Raw genomic sequence first — 16200 nt, forward strand, 5'->3', positions numbered from 1 at the left:
CTGGGATATTTGTAGGTCACAGAAGGCTTTAACTATTGATTGCACCCACAATTTTCCAGAATGAATCATTACGAAAAAATCGCGGAGTTCTGGGATCAACTTTTAGAATTGGCTTTCACGAATGTTCCGGATCTTCCGGAGGACCGTTTCTGGGATATTTGGGGGTCACAGAAGACTTTACTTATTGATCGCACCCGCAATTCGCCAGAATGAATGGTTTTAAAAAAATCGCGAAGCTCTTGGATAAACTTATGGAATTGGCCGTTTTACGGATGTTCCGGATCTTCCGGAGGACCGTTTCTGGGACATTTGTAGGTCACAGAAGCCTTTAACTATTGATAGCCCCCATAATTTGCCAGAATGAATGGTTATCAAAAAATCGCGAAGCTCTGGGATGAACTTTTAGAATTGACCAATTGTACGGAAGTTCCGGATCTTCCAGAGGGCTTTCCGATGACCGCTCGAGGGATAAATTCGCCCAGAAATGGCATATACAATATAGCAAATACAGTTGGGATCATCAGAGCACATATTTGCAAGCAATTTGATGTTTCATAACACGAAACTCGATAATTTGGTGCCAAATTGAGAAGCTTAAACAGTACCTTTTTAGTACAGGTTTCCCGGGGACTAAAGTGGTCAATTTGGATGAATCACCCCGTGGGCTTGTTATTGGAACCTACAGCTTTCGTTTGGTGCCTAAAGATCGAAAATCGGTTGAAATTTGAGTTTTTCTGATCGAGATGAAATCTTGGGTCCAAATGGACCCCAATGCACAATGTGTAACTTTTTTCTAATGCATTAGGAAGGTTAACAGTTCCTGCAAGAAGTTTTTCGAAATCGTTATGAAAAAATCTTTTTAATTTGGTACTTTTTTGGAATGTGAACTTAAATTATCAGGATTTCAACAGGAATTTTCCACTGGCTCTTCAGAATTTCCACGGAAAATTCTGCGTCTACTTATTCAATGAAGAAACTAATCAATGTTTTTATAACATGCGGCACCAGTCTAATTCAAATATTTATTTGATGCACTTTCTGTTATCTCAAACTTTTTGACAGATTCGTGCTCTATCTCATTTGCGAAATCATCTCGCACAAGTTCATTATCACTCTTGCTCTCTTTAGCGACGTCTCTGCTGATAACACTAAAGCACCGGCATGCATTCTGTATGCGACAATCAGTGCATTTGTCATCATACCAACATACTCGCGCCTTTCCCGTGACTCGGTCAGTGCAATCCGCATTCTCTGATGTTTGTGGCACTAAATGGCAGCTTGTCGTAGTATGAGGCGAATTGTTCATCATACAGTCTCTTTGGCTTATCGATCCTAAATATAGGTAACGCAGCACTCATTTACATAATATTTCTTAATTTCAAATAGAGTAGATATTGCATCATTCCAAGTTGCCAAAATTGTTAACTAATTTAGTTAATATTTTTCCATGTTTTCTAAAAGCTACTGTTTTCACAGATTGATCAATAAACTTTTGATTTTAGGATTTACAAAGCTCATGTGGCGTGTTTCAGAATGCTTTCTCCCAATATTAAGTAATCACCTCTAAGTAGACAATACCGAAAACATCATCACACGGCAACGCAAGCTTAGGCATGCGCAAGTAGTTTGCGGCTCTCTTATCAATTCGAAGAAGACAGGTTCAGTTTGGTTTCGACCGTCGCGCAGCTAAGCTCGATAAGACAACGGAATCTCCCCTAGCAGGCACGTTGCGGTAAGCTTCCGAAGAAAGGGTGGTGATTTTAGTGATTTACTTTGTGAATTTGAATTTTAGTTTGTGGTTTTGAATAAAAATAATATGGAATAGTGAGAAATGTTTAGACGGATGATTAATTAGAACTTTGACAAGTAAAAAAGTTTGCGTGGCTGTGTTTATTCCTAACTAACCTTGTGCAGTCATACGACTCTGAATGATTGATTACCTTTGGTGAGTATATAAAAGACTTTGTTAATCCTGAGATCATAACAAGTGCATGACACCACCTTGGAGTAACGTGATAACAGGTAACACAATGCATATTTTTTGTGAACGGTCAAAGTTGTGGTGATAAATTTGGAAATCTAAAATTAAATCAAAATTACCAACTGGATTAAAATTAAATTTTTCGCTAGTGGTCTCAACGAAATTTATCAATGAGTCCAAGATAAGATAATTGAATCGCCACCCAATGTGGCTCACAGTTCGATTGGTTACCATCTGAGCGCAGTGAAGTCGAATTGAGTGGACATATCAAGTTACAACCAATCAAAACAAGTCAACTCCAAAAATATAATCACGCAGTTTATCGCTGAACGGAGTATTGCCAATGTCAATTTACCTATCTACCGAGTGCGGAGAGCGTTGCGAATCACAGATTAAAGCTTATTTATTGCCCACCAACATCATAATAATCGCAGAGTGCATGTGATGCTGACGATGACGGGGAACGATGATGGTGACCAATAATTGGGCAATTTATTTCAATTGAAGGGGAATGCAAGCGAGAATGTGTGCATTATGCCCTTGAAAGCGAGAAAATTTTAGCTGATTTATAGCGATGACGATTGTTAAGCAAATGTGTGAATTTGAGAACTTTTTTAATAAAAATGCTGAATGTTTTACTCGTAGACTTAAAGGTTGATCAGATTGAAACATTTAAATTCGATTTATTTGAAAATCACGTTTGCTAATTTATATCACGATGTTTATCAATCCGAACACTAGAGAGAATTGTTGAGTTGAAGATATGATCATTAAATTAAATTAGATCAAAATCAAAATGGAAACACATACCTACGCATAAACGAGAAGAACCATTTTACTTTCCACAAATAAGGAAAAACTTTTTGATCGGAATGAAACAAATGTTACAACCTTAAATCACACCCAATTTGAACTGTCATCTTCAGCACTCCAACATCAGTTCAAATTTGTTGCAGCACAAAATTCCAAAATCATTATCAACGGTTGGCACACACGGACCCGCTTCCCGATAGACAAGAGGAAAAACTCATTTCTTACTGCAAGCCATTAATTTTGTCATTTGCCTGCAAGTTTCCCGATAGGACCATAAAAATGTCAGTACGAGAGGATCACTTCACCTGAATCCTTTTTTGCAATTCGGGTTGCACCAAAGAGCCGTTTTTCTTCATCACCAATTTTTCTCGATGGTCCTTCGGATCCCCTTTTTAATACATTCAACCATTAGTTCGAAGCTTCCGAACCCCGACCCCATCTGTCGGGAGCCAGAGAAACTTTTTTTCCTCCAATCGCATTCAAAAAGCGAATACCCCTGCTACATATTAACCGACTGCATTTCGATGATTTTCCCGCTTTGTTGCGATACGGGGCGCGCAATCTTCCAGTGGAAATCCCAACCGCCTCGACCGTCACTAATGGATTTTCGTGATGAACGTAAATCTTCGATGATGGTTTGAACTTGGCGCGGATGGGATTCCAATTTCTTTCTTTTTTTTTTTCATTCCTGGAGCTTTCCGGCTCTCGCGCAAATGGTGAACCTAATGTGGTGGTTGTTCAGCTTTGCAGTTAGATTTGCATTCGTCCTCGCCGGTCGTCCTTGGGGTGGTGGCGTCATGAATGTATTCCAGCTACTCATGAAGTATCACCCTATATAGGAATGAAGAAGTTGGAGAATGCAATCGATCAACTTCAGGCGAGCGATTGTGCCGTGGTTTCCGATTTTTTTTTTTGCGATGAAGCTGATTTATTCCAATCCTTTCTTGCGATGGCTATTTCGAGGGAAGCATTTTAGCATGTCGAGTTTTCACTTGCCCTAATAGATCCTACTTGACACTACGTGTGCCTCTGCTTAAGCTTTTTTTTTTTGCATAAGATAAGTGTCAAACAATACTAATTGATTTCCTGTTTACGTAAGAGAACAACTTTATTTTAGCTTACCCTATGTTGTCGTAAATTATTCTGTTCAATCTGCACAAGTCTCTTATATTTTGATATCAGCGTAAAATTTCTTGGAAACTTTTATTTTTGCAATCAAAAGGTTGGCTCTGCATAACTGTTTCGTTCTAAAAATACAACCAGAGAAAACCGACCATTATTGGATTCTGACATCCGTTTAATCTATTCCCTTCACCACAGATATGCTTTACTACCCAACGATATTGCAGTGTTCTCAAAATGCACTATGGGTGCCCCCGATTGTCCGATATTGGCGCTTGCCATAGTTCCATATCCTTGAAGTTGTCAACAACAGCCACTGCATTCTGCCAGCAGCCGGAGCGTGCATCTCTCTTGCTGGGTCTTGTTTTTGCTGCTGCGAGATGAAGGAAGGTGCATTTTCCTTGATAAGCAGCTCCGAGCGGGGTCAGAGTTTTATCGTAATTCCGCTTCACCAAGTGGAAAGCTGAAAAGCAGCTCCTCTGGAAAATGAACAGCAACAGCCCCATCGTCGTCGGAGAGTAGTGTTTTAGCCAAGCCAACCAATCCGACGAAGCAGAAACAAACACACAGAGCGCTGCCAACTTTTGCTTCCAAGTCAGCATCAGTGCTGGCTGGGGGAAGAAAATGGTAATTATTCTTCTTGCTGTTGCCGTGGCGAATCCCGAGAAGTACTTGAAGCAATTTCGAGACGAAGTGATACAGCCAGGGAAAGCGATATTATCTTCAAACTACCAGAATGGATTACACAGCTCGTGGGTTCGAATTACGAGTTCAGTCATCGGAAAATTGAAATTTCCCGTGTCAATCTTACATCTTGCCCACGTTTCCACTGAAAAGCTACCTCAGCTGCGGTGACAGAAAGTTTGAAGAAGCGAGCAAATGCCTTTGCCCAAACAGAACCCTGTCATCCACACCTGATAGCTTGGAGTATTAGTTTTCGTTGACGCACGTCGCCGTTTCTTAGTCTTAGGGAGAAAATTTCAAACTTGTCATCAACTGCGGATAACGTCGAGTGTCTCTCCTGCTGATTCTGCCCCAATCGTTCTTTGTACAAATGTCACACACACAAGTTGTGTCAAGTTTAGCACGTCGAAATTGCTGCTGCACAAAACTCGGTTCCGTTCGGTGAGGTAAAAACTATACGTATAGTCGAACCGTGTTAGACCGACAAGGGAAGATAACGGAGAACTTTTGGAAGGGATTTCTTCGTGATAAACCATGCTGAAATGGTTTATTTAGTTCGTTTTTGGATACTTGGAAATATCGCTTCGAAAACTCTACCAAAGTGGACAAATACGAATGAATTAAAGTTGCTTATCGTGTCAGCTTTTTTTTTCTTCTTTTTGTAACACTTCTAGTAAGTAAAAGTTATGACCATATCCGTCGACACTTCTTTACATAGGGACACGGCAGGTATTTCCGTCCATCGTCGTAGGGGCTAAAACCAACGAAAGCAACGTACATTTGCTAAAACTCCACTATAGCAGAACGTTTCTCCTGAGCTTACGATTTGGTACGTATGAGTTTTACAAAAAAGCGTCTCTTTTATTGGTTTTCGAGACTATGACGAACAGACGAAAATACCTGCCGTGTCCCTAGTTGATTGCACGTCAATATAGATGGACTGGTTAAAAACGTAAGGGTATTTTTTTCGTTCTTGAAACTCCTCTAACTTACGCCGGATTTTTTTTTTTCAACAAAAATCAACTACGTTGAGCTATTTCTTTAGTTTCTTATCTCATGAGATCCAATTCAGTTATTTTTATTATAATTTTTGTATTAATAAATTTATTTTATTATAAAGCTAAGACAAAACCCGAGCTACTTCAAACTCGTCGAACTTGCTTAAATTTCAAGTCAGTTTTACTGAAATAATAACGTATAAAGTACACAATAAAAGGTCGAAAGGACCAATTTCGATGCAATTTAATAGCTTTTAATGAATAAAGCTGTTAAAAATCCTAATAATGTTAATAATCCATCCTAATGAATATTGGAAACATTTTATTTTCTTTTGATATAAAATCTTGTTAGAATATTATTTTATGGCTCAAAGACAAACAATAATATGTATTGGGTTTCAAAAGTTGTTTAAAAAAAACTGCCAACTGTGTATCATTCGTTGATTCTGTGATCGAAAATATAATTGGCTTAGAATTTTGAAGAGTCTATTCTGATTAAAGATAATTTTCAGGGCATATATTCTTAGTCTCCAGCCTCCACGGAATCCAAACTTCAAAGCCTAGACCGACACCGAGAATCGAACCCAGCCACCCTCAGCATGGTCTTGCTTTGTAGCCGCACGTCTTACCGCACGGCTAAGGAGGACCCTCAACCGACTATGAGGGTTGAAAAGATGAAAATCATGTTTTTCTTCTGTTCGCGATTTACTGGCTGTGAGCATGTCTTTTAAGGTCACTCCTCACGGAATCCAAACTTCAAAGCACTCGCGTTTTCGGGCACACCACTCGATACGGAAGCAACGCACAACTGTCATTTTTGTTGATTTAGCTTTGCTGCGTCGCAGCATGCGTGAAATATTAAAAATGACAGTTGTGCGTTTCTTCCGTATCGGATGGTGTGCTCCCGAAAGTGCGAGTGCTTTGAAGTTTGGATTCCGTGAGGAGTGACCTTAAAAGACATGCTCACAGCCAGTCAATAGCGAACAGAAGAAAAACATGTTTTTCATCTTTTCAACCCTTATAGTCGGTTGAGGGTCCTCCTTAGCCATGCGGTAAGACGCGCGGCTACAAAGCAAGACCATGCTGAGGGTGGCTGGGTTCGATTCTCGGTGTCGGTCTAGGCAATTTTTGGATTGGAAATTGTCTCGACTTCCCTGGGCATAAAAGTATCATCTTGTTAGCCTCATGATATACGAATGCAAAAATGGTAACCTGGCTTAGAAACCTCGCAGTTAATAACTGTGGAAGTGCTTAATGAACACTAAGCTGCGAGGCGGCTCTGTCCCAGTGTGGGGATGTAATGCCAATAAGAAGAAGAAGAAGTCGGAAAGTACGTTCCAAGCTTTAATTTCATTGCTAAAAAAATTATAAGGTTTGTGTCAGTTGCGTAGCCAGAAAATTAGTTTTGTGGGGGGGGATGGTTTCTGAACATTTTTTTTTAATTTGAAAAAAAATGTCTTCTAAAAAAGTTGTCTTTGGGGGGGGGTATGTCCGACCCATGTCATCCATGCGAATAAATTTTTGCAACGTGTCCCTCTGGCGTGCGCTTGTGATCACTTTCTGCTGTCACCAAGCAATAATGGTTTGCACTTAGAATACAATTTTTCTCGGCTCAACCTTCTCTTCCATAAAATTGTAGTTCTGGAAAGAACCGAATCATTTTCAAGAGAACAAATCAGAATCAGAAATAACGTACTGGGGTAGATCTTTTGGCACCCGTGGAAACACTTGTTTGGCACTGGATGAAATGGCAATTTTCTATCAGTTTATTTATTTATTTATTATCAGACTAAGGCCGGAGTGGCCTGTGCTGCACATAAAAGTCTTCTCCATTCAGCTCGGTCCATGGCTGCACTTCGCCAACCACGTAGTCTTCGGAGGGTCCGCAAATCGTCCTCCACCTGATCGATCCACCTTGCCCGCTGTGCACCTCGCCTTCTTGTTCCCGTCGGATCGTTGTCGAGAACCATTTTCACCGGATTACTGTCCGACATTCTGGCTACGTGCCCGGCCCACCGCAGTCTTCCGATTTTCGCGGTGTGAACGATGGATGGTACGCAACACTTTCCTTTCAAAAACTCCAAGTGCGCGTTGGTCCTCAACGAGCATCGTCCAGGTCTCGTGTCCGTAGAGAACTACCGGTCTTATAAGCGTTTTGTAGATAGTCAGTTTGGTACGGCGGCGAACTCTATTCGATCGAAGCGTCTTGCGGAGTCCAAAGTACGTCCGATTTCCAGCCACTATGCGTCTCCGAATTTCTCTGCTGGTATCGTTATCGGCGGTCACCAGTGAGCCCAAGTACACGAATTCTTCAACCACCTCGATTTCGTCACCACCGATAGAAACTCGTGGTGGGTGGCTTACATTGACCTCTCTTGAGCCTCTTCCTATCATGTACTTCGTCTTCGACGTATTGATGACTAGTCCAATCCGTTTAGCTTCGCTTTTCAGTCTGATGTAGGCTTCCTCCATCCTCTCAAAGTTACGTGCCATGATATCAATGTCGTCAATAGGGTACGGTATTTCAAATGACTTAGTTTTTTGTTATCCATCTACGCTAATTGATGCATTAGCATCATAATCTTAACTTAATCCAATTGTTTCGGATACAATCAGCGTAATTCTGCGAAATTTAAAAAAGGAAAGGCTTTGAGAAAGCTAACCGTAACGGTTTCAAAAATGAATTCCGTTTGAGCTCCAAAAAAAGTTCGTTCGGAACCCCAAAAGTATTCCGTTCAGAATTTCAAAAGGATTCTGTCCCAAGCCCAAAAAAATGTACTTACACAAGGTTGGTGGTAGAAGCGTAGCTCGAATGCATTTTTTTTTACATTATGATCTGTTTTCTATCAGTTATGAACCCTAAATTATGGCATGTCAAACTTCATGATTTTGTAAAATAAGATAAAAGAGTTTTTTTTAGATTTGGACCAGTTGGACGTGTATCCGAATTTTCCAAAAAGGTAGGCCCCAAGAAAAAAAGGACATTTTTATTCATCTATAAAACCTTACTTGCAAAAACTTCATGATATTGCAAAATAAGATAAATTGAACTTATTTTGGTGGAAATTGAGCAAGTTGGGCATGTCCCGCAACATTTTTTAAAAACTAGCGAAATCTCAAACTTCTTGTTTTTGTAAATTCTTTAAGTTTTGAACTAGTTGAACATGTTCCGCAATCTCCCGGAATTGTAGTTCTCCGAAGAATGTGGCTGTTTTTGATCAGTCATAAAACCGTGCTAGCGACATCTTGAACTTCATGATTTTGCAACACAAAATCAAATGGAGTTCATTTTGGAGGAATTTGAATAAAAGTAGTCTATGTCCCGGAATCTACCGGAATGTTGCTCTCCGGGGAAAATGGTAATTTTTGGTCATTTCTAAAACCTTGCTTGCGACATCTCAAATCTCATATTTCAATATTGATGGAGCACATTTTAGGGTATTTTGGACAAGTTAGGCATGTTCCGGAATTTTCCAAAATGGTAGTCCTCCAACGAAAATGACCATTCTTGAAGTTAAAAAACCCAGAATAATCTACCTAGCGGTGATGGTGCCTTTCTCGTGTATTATAAAACAAGAAAACACATAAGAGTAACAAGACAAGCATATAAGAGAGTTCAAAATTGCACTTTAGGGAGATAGATTCAGGTATTTCCAGCGATTCACATTTATTTGCGTTTATTTGAATGCATTGCAGCAATTTTTGAAAAAAATATTTTTTTTTTCATTTTGAATTGGAAAAATGGGGAAAAAAACAATGTTTTTTGAATAATTCCAGAACATAATGGTCGATTGGGCCTATTTTCAATAGGAATTAGGAAGGATTCCGCGTCGAATGCAATCTGTTGCAAGCAAATCGGGTAAGGGTAAGTACAGAAAAGTGTGTCTCACATTTTTTTGTACACACACACACATACATACATACATACACACATACAGACATCACCTCAATTCGTCGAGCTGAGTCGATTGGTATATAACACTATGGGTCTCCGAGCCTTCTATCAAAAGTTCGGTTTTGGAGTGATCCTATAGCCTTTACGTATACTTAGTATACGCGAAAGGCAAAAAAATGCAATTATAAAAGAAGAATTTTCCATAAAGAAATCAAAATGTTCCTCGGAAAAAAATACAAAATTTCCATAAATAAATCAATAATACCAATAAAGAATTACAAAATGTTCAACAATATAAATATTTTTTTCCACAAAAAATTAAAAACTTTCCTTGAAATAATCAATAAAGAGCAATACAAAAACATGATTGTTCCCATCAAAAATATACAAAAAAAGAAACTGAGCCTTTTTCCATAGGTGACACCTTCCTTAAAAGCGTTTAATGTTCATGGAAAATTTTATCAGATTTATTGCTTTTTTGCCTTTCTCGTATACGGGGAAGGGTCGTTTGGCCGAGGCCCATTCGGCCGAAAGCCATTTGGCCGAATGCCACTAGGCCAAAACCCATCTGGCAGAAAATCATTTGATCGAACGGCCGAATAGGTCATTTGAAAAGTAAGAAATTAGGTGCGAAATGTGAGACGTCTCACTTCTCACTACCTATTTCCCTCTTCTCGCTGTGAAAAGTGAATAGTGCGAAGCAGGGAATGTAAAATACCAACATTGTCCTCTATTGTGAATTTTGGGACAAACTCAACTCGGAATAAGGACAAACTTTATCCCAATCTGCAACAGAATAGAACAATGATTGCCTGTCGCGCATTTTGAGAAGTAGTTGGTTTTCGATGATATTTTTGGTTAAACAAGCATCAGTTATCAATGTTTAGATATAAACTTTACCATCTGTTAACATGACTTGTGTTTTACTTCTGAAATATACAAGTTATCGCAGTTTGAAAAGTTTACAACAATTACCTTCCATGTTTGTTGCAAATAAAATGGAACGCAACAATATCTTCATCCTCTGCAGATAAGGACAAAGAGTTATCGCTATTCTCTTTTGTTGCTTGTTTTTTGCATTTTTTAGCGACAATTACATTCCTTGGTGCGAAGTGAGAGAGTGAGACGTCTCACTTTTCGCCTCTCATCAAAGGACACATTCTCCCGGACACAGGCCCGGAGACCCATAGTGTTATATACCGATCGATTCAGCTCAACGAATTGAACTGTCTGTGTGTGTGTGGCAAACTTTGGTTCATTTTTCAATCATTTTTCGCAACAAGTTGCATTCAGCGGGTAATCTTGTCCCATTGTTTACTATTGAAAATCGGCCGGATCGGGCTAAGAAACTATGGCCAAAACCCTTTCTTTAGACACAAGTGGAAAAGTCAAGCACATTTTCAGGCATTTACACTCAACCGATTTGCTAGCAAGTCAGTCAGATCGCATTCGACGCAGAATCTTATTCCACTGTTTTTTATTGAAAATCGGCTGGATTGGAAGTTATGACCAAAATACATATTTTTCATACAAAACCGCATAAAAAAAAATTTCCCTCTTGTTTTTGGCACTCATGCTTAACCGATTTCCTCGTAACAAGTGGCATTCGCGAAAAATCCTGTCCCATTACTATTGAAAATTGGTCTGGTTGGACTATGGACTTAGAAGTCTTGATCAAAAAACTTTTTAATGAAATTATTCTAATTTACTCGCAACAAGTTGGCTTTAACGGAGAGTATTATTTTATCATTTCCTATTGAAAATAAGTGTTTTATTTGCAACATGCTTATCCCTCACTAATTTACTCTTAAAAAGTTACAGTGGACGAGGATTTATATTTCATTGTTTTCTGGGGCAAATGTGCCAGAGAGATTTTAAAAGTTGTAGCCTAAATATTATTTTTCAAACTCAAACTTAGTTTAAAAAACTTCTCTTCAAATCTGAGTAGACATTCTATGAATATTTGAAAAATGTGATTTCGTAGCAAATCTCAATAGATTATCGAAAGTCATCGACAAATATAGATTGACAATTTGTCACGCTCCCTTAACAGATGATTGTTCCAAAGAGGAGTGCCATAGCAACGTCAATGTTGCAACGACCGCCGTTCTAGCAACCCGGCCAATGACGTGCGATACCACGAACCAATAGGTAGGCTCAGTAAGCAATCGAAACTGTATAGATGATTGTATGAGTAATTGATATTAACTCGGCATTCGGGATTGAGAGGACTTGTCATGACAAAGCAAATTTGCAGAAAGTTACGAGATAATTGGATTCACGAAAATGGTTTAATTTGTTATTAAAACTTTAATTTGTAATTTTATTACCACGTACCCTTAATATTTCGGATTCACTACAATCAAGAACTTAGATTGAGCTAAACTCTATTTGGTATAGACTTAGAAAACCCTTGTTAAACGGTAACTAGGCAATCAGTGGATCAAGTTGAAGGTGCACTAAGTAACTTGAAGCAAATAAAACTTGGCTATCAATACGATGCGGCTTGTAGTTACGAACTAAAAGTCAATGTGCATGGAAATTTAGTGAGCCTTTTCTAAATGCGTTTATTTATCTTATAATTTTCAAATAATATTATCCTTAAGGTGACTCGGGGAAGCACTACACACCGTGTTATTTTTCCTATCTTTTGTCTCTTTCTAGCATTATCACCTCGTAACTTTGGAGCGGCGTATTTCGGTTTTCAGTTGTTTGATGTAACTGTAAATGTATCAGATTGCGAGTAAGCACGCGCCGCTGATACTTTTTCAAAGTCATATTTGTTGTAGAAAAAAAATTAAGCATTCAATGATGAAAATGATCACCTGTCATAAGACGAGTTTGAACAATCCCATTGAATTCCACCCCTTAATTGTATCCTGACAGATACGTATTTCGACCTCAACAGTAAGGCCGTCTTCAGTGTCTTGTACTTGACTCGACTTGAAGAAAATGATCGCAGCTTACACTATTTATACTATGCGTAGGTATAATAATTTATCTAGGTACTTATCTTACTACGGTGCTTATTTCTACTCGCTTGATGCGCTTAATGCTTAGGTATAAACTTGAAGAGCCAGGAGCTACCATTTCCTTGATCTTTATTCAACAACCGCGTTTGTACCTGTCGGTAGATTTCCAAGCTCTCAGCAACATCAAGTTTCCACGGAGAAGAGACATTTCTTAAAATTTTAATGTTTGATGTCGTAATTGAAACGACATCAAACATTAAATAAACTGAAAAAGTCAAATTAACATTCCACTAAAAAGCTCAAAATAATTTTCTTATCAAGATGAAAATGATGACGATTTGATGATTGTTTGTGCTTCCCGTATCCCCTTAACTCTTTTCAAACATAATTCTGTGGAAGTTCGAGCCTTGAAATATTATTCAAACAGTAACTTGGCTGATACATATTGATATTGGGAATGTAGGTCTCTGTTTGTTTTAATAATTTATTGATTGTTCTCTGCAATTATAATCAGCCACCGCAAATTTACAAAAGAACTCATTTCGGAAAACGTATGATGGAATTTATATACCGTTCGTAAGTAGTAGTAAAATTCTTCTTTATTTATAACATTTTTTGTTCTACAATTATTTTTAACATGTACAGTGATCGGCCTGCTTGGCCCTCCAACTTCAATTTCAATTATTGTTATTATTATTATTATTATTATGTTTTTACTTAATTTTTAAAATATAATGTATCATGACGGCCTTCAGGAGGCGCTAGTGTTTTTTTTTTTAATTTGATAACCTAACTACTATGTACACTAATATTTACAATAAAAATTTGATAACCTAGATTGGAACTAGCGCCCTAAGCGCTTCTTGGTCCGAGTGCAAGCAACAGACCCTAAACTTTTCTTTACACTCACCAAAGCGTTCATGTAAGGTTTTTATTCCGGCCAGACGGTGGACCTTGGATGTTCTTGTCCTGGGAGGAATGTTGAGGATCATCCTCAGGAATTTGTTTTGGACCCGTTGAAGTTTGAGGTGGTGGGTTTTAGCGCAGCTCTCCCAGACCGGCATGCCATATTCAATCACAGGGAGGATGATTTGCTTGTGGACAGCAAGCTTATTTTTCAGGGACAATGACGACCGGCGGTTGATCAAAGGGTACAGTAGTTTCAACAAGACGTTACACTTTGTCACCGTTTTGTCAACCTGTTGCCTGAAAATAAACTTGCTGTCGAGGGTCAAGCCAAGGTAGTCGGCCTCATTGGCCCATTCCACAGTCGTGCCATTGAGGATGATTTTACAGCCCCAGGCGGAACAAGTTTAGGGGATTCGGAGTGGGGGAAAATGATGACCTGGGTCTTCGCCGCGTTGATACAGATCTTCCAGCTAGTGCGATACTCTGTCAGGGCATCTAGGCCTCGTTGGAGTTTTGCCACTAGCGCTCTAATCACTCTACCGTTGTAGACGATGGATGTGTCATCTGCGAACAGAGACAGAATGCCGCCTTCTGGAGGTTCTGGCATGTCGGAGGTGAACAGATTGAAAAGCAGGGGCCCGAGGATACTGCCCTGGGAGACGCCTGCGACGATGTTGTGCGCATTGGAACTCGCTCCGCTGATTGAGACCCGGAATGTCCTTGCCGGCAGGTAATTGTTGATGATTTTCAACAGGTAGCTGGGAAGATTGTAGCGTTGTAGTTTGTACACCAGGCCATCATGCTATACATTGTCAAATGTCTTCTCGACATCGAGTAAGGCCATGGCGGATGTTTTCGAGACAAGCTTGTTCCGTCTGAGGACGTTGGTAACTCGGGTCAGTTGGTGTACAGTTGACCGACCGCGTCGGAAACCAAACTGTTCCTCGAGCAAGATGTTGAGATTTTCGGCAGACTCAAGTAACCGATGATGAACAGCTTTTTCAAATAGCTTGGATAACCCTGAGAGGGCTGAGAGGCTGATGGGTCGATAACTTTTGGGAGAGGAAGGATCCTTCCCAGGCTTCCGGATGGGGATGACTTTCGCTGACTTCCAGGACGATGGGAAGTAGCTGAGCCGGAGACACTGATTAAAGATCAGTGAGAGGTGCTCAAAGAACGGAGCACTCAAGTGTTTGAGCTCGAGATTCAGGATGCTGTCGAAGCCTGGGGCCTTCATGTTCTTCGACGATTTGATATAGGCCGTCACTTCGCCAGCTGAGATCTCCAACTCCTCCGAGAAGTCGTTGGGAATCAAATGGATGTTGTTAGCATGCTCGTTGACGGCTGCTTCGTGTGGACTGACGATGTTCTGCCCAAGATTGTGTGAGCTGACGAAGTGACGACCTATTTCAGCGACCTTCTCTGCAGGAGTTATCAAGCGATCCTTAGAGCCATTATTGTCTAGTGGGATCAAAGGTGGAATGGGTCGAGGCTTGGATTTAAGAATTTTGGTCATTTTCCAGAAAGGCTTAGCATAATCTGGGAGAGTGCGGATCTTATTCGAGAAGTCGTTATTTTTGAGGTCCACCATTCTGGCCTTGATAATTTTTGTGATTCGATTGCAGCGTGCCTTAAGCTCAGGCAGTCCGGTACGCTGGAACTGCCTGCGAGTGACATTCCGCAATCGAATCAAATCTTTGGTGAGTGTATCGATGTTTAAGGAGTTGCTCACCTGCCGAGCCGTCGGGACATGCTGCTCTCTGGCCACCGAGATTGCCTCTTCGATGGCGCACAGCTGGCGGTCGATACTTTCCGGCGTCTCCGGACGCACCTCGTAGTCGACGGTGTTATCGACGCACTGCTGGAACCGCTGCCAGTTCACTCGGTGATAGTTCCTCCGTAACTGCTGGTGCCGATTGACCGAGGAGCCCAGTTCCGCCACCACCGGATAGTGATCCGAACTGAGCTCCTGGTAGACAACCAACTGCGAGACGTGGTCACTCAGGTTTGTTATGTAGAGGTCGAGGGTTGCGTGGACACCGGACCGACTCAGCCGAGTGGGGGAATCCGGGCTCAAGATCGTGTAGTGGCCTTCCTCCATGTCGTTGTTCCAGATGGTGCCGTTTCGATTGCCGCGACTGTTGCCCCAGGCTTGATGTTTGGCATTCAAGTCGCCGGCAATGATATACTGGCCTTGCCTGCGCGTCAGCTTGACGATGTCCTTCCGAAGGGCAGCCGATGATCCATCGCCGGCTTTGGCCTACGTTGGACAGTACGCCGCGATGAGCGCGATTGTGCCGACCGAAGTGGTGATTTCGACACCGATGGCCTCGATGACACTGAGCTGGAAGCTTGGAAGCAGACGACAGTTGATGTTGTAGCGAAGAGCGATGGCCACACCACCTCCCCTGGTCTGCCGATCTAGGCGCACGATGCGGAAATCCGGGATATTGATGTTCACCTCCGGTTTTAGGTGCGTTTCGGTGATGAACGCCACGTCTATTTCCTTCTCCTCAAGGAAATCCTTCAGCTCAATTATTTTGCTCTTGAGCGAGCAAGCGTTCCAGTTGACCAGGCCCACCCTAGCAGCCATTTTCAATGATGAACATGCCAAGAGTGAAGACCTGGTCGAAGCGGGTTTTGCAGCCGCGCAGTCGAGTGGCGAGCTGCGCGAAGATCGGCATCAGTTGTTCCGGAGTGTACAGCGGAGCAGATTCTTCCGATGGGACGGAAGATAAAATTTGAGCAGGAACTAAATTCGCGTGAGCCAAAATTTTATCATTATATCCGAACTCTAGCCGAAGCTCCGCCCCTTTGATGAATAAG

The 16200-nt window shown here is 40.8% G+C and overlaps 1 protein-coding gene across 1 annotated transcript in view; it reads left to right on the forward strand.

The window, feature by feature from the left end:
* The first annotated feature begins 1661 nt into the window (after positions 1-1661).
* The window catches only part of LOC134218437 (axotactin-like), a 285251-nt gene continuing 270712 nt past the window's right edge, over positions 1662-16200 (forward strand). Inside the window, exon 1 of the mRNA XM_062697425.1 lies at positions 1662-1732. The gene's annotated coding sequence lies outside the window, so the exon portion shown is untranslated. The remainder of the gene's footprint in view (positions 1733-16200) is intronic.

Source organism: Armigeres subalbatus, chromosome 2 (genome assembly GCF_024139115.2).
Source record: "Armigeres subalbatus isolate Guangzhou_Male chromosome 2, GZ_Asu_2, whole genome shotgun sequence".
Classification (NCBI taxonomy): domain Eukaryota; kingdom Metazoa; phylum Arthropoda; class Insecta; order Diptera; family Culicidae; genus Armigeres; species Armigeres subalbatus.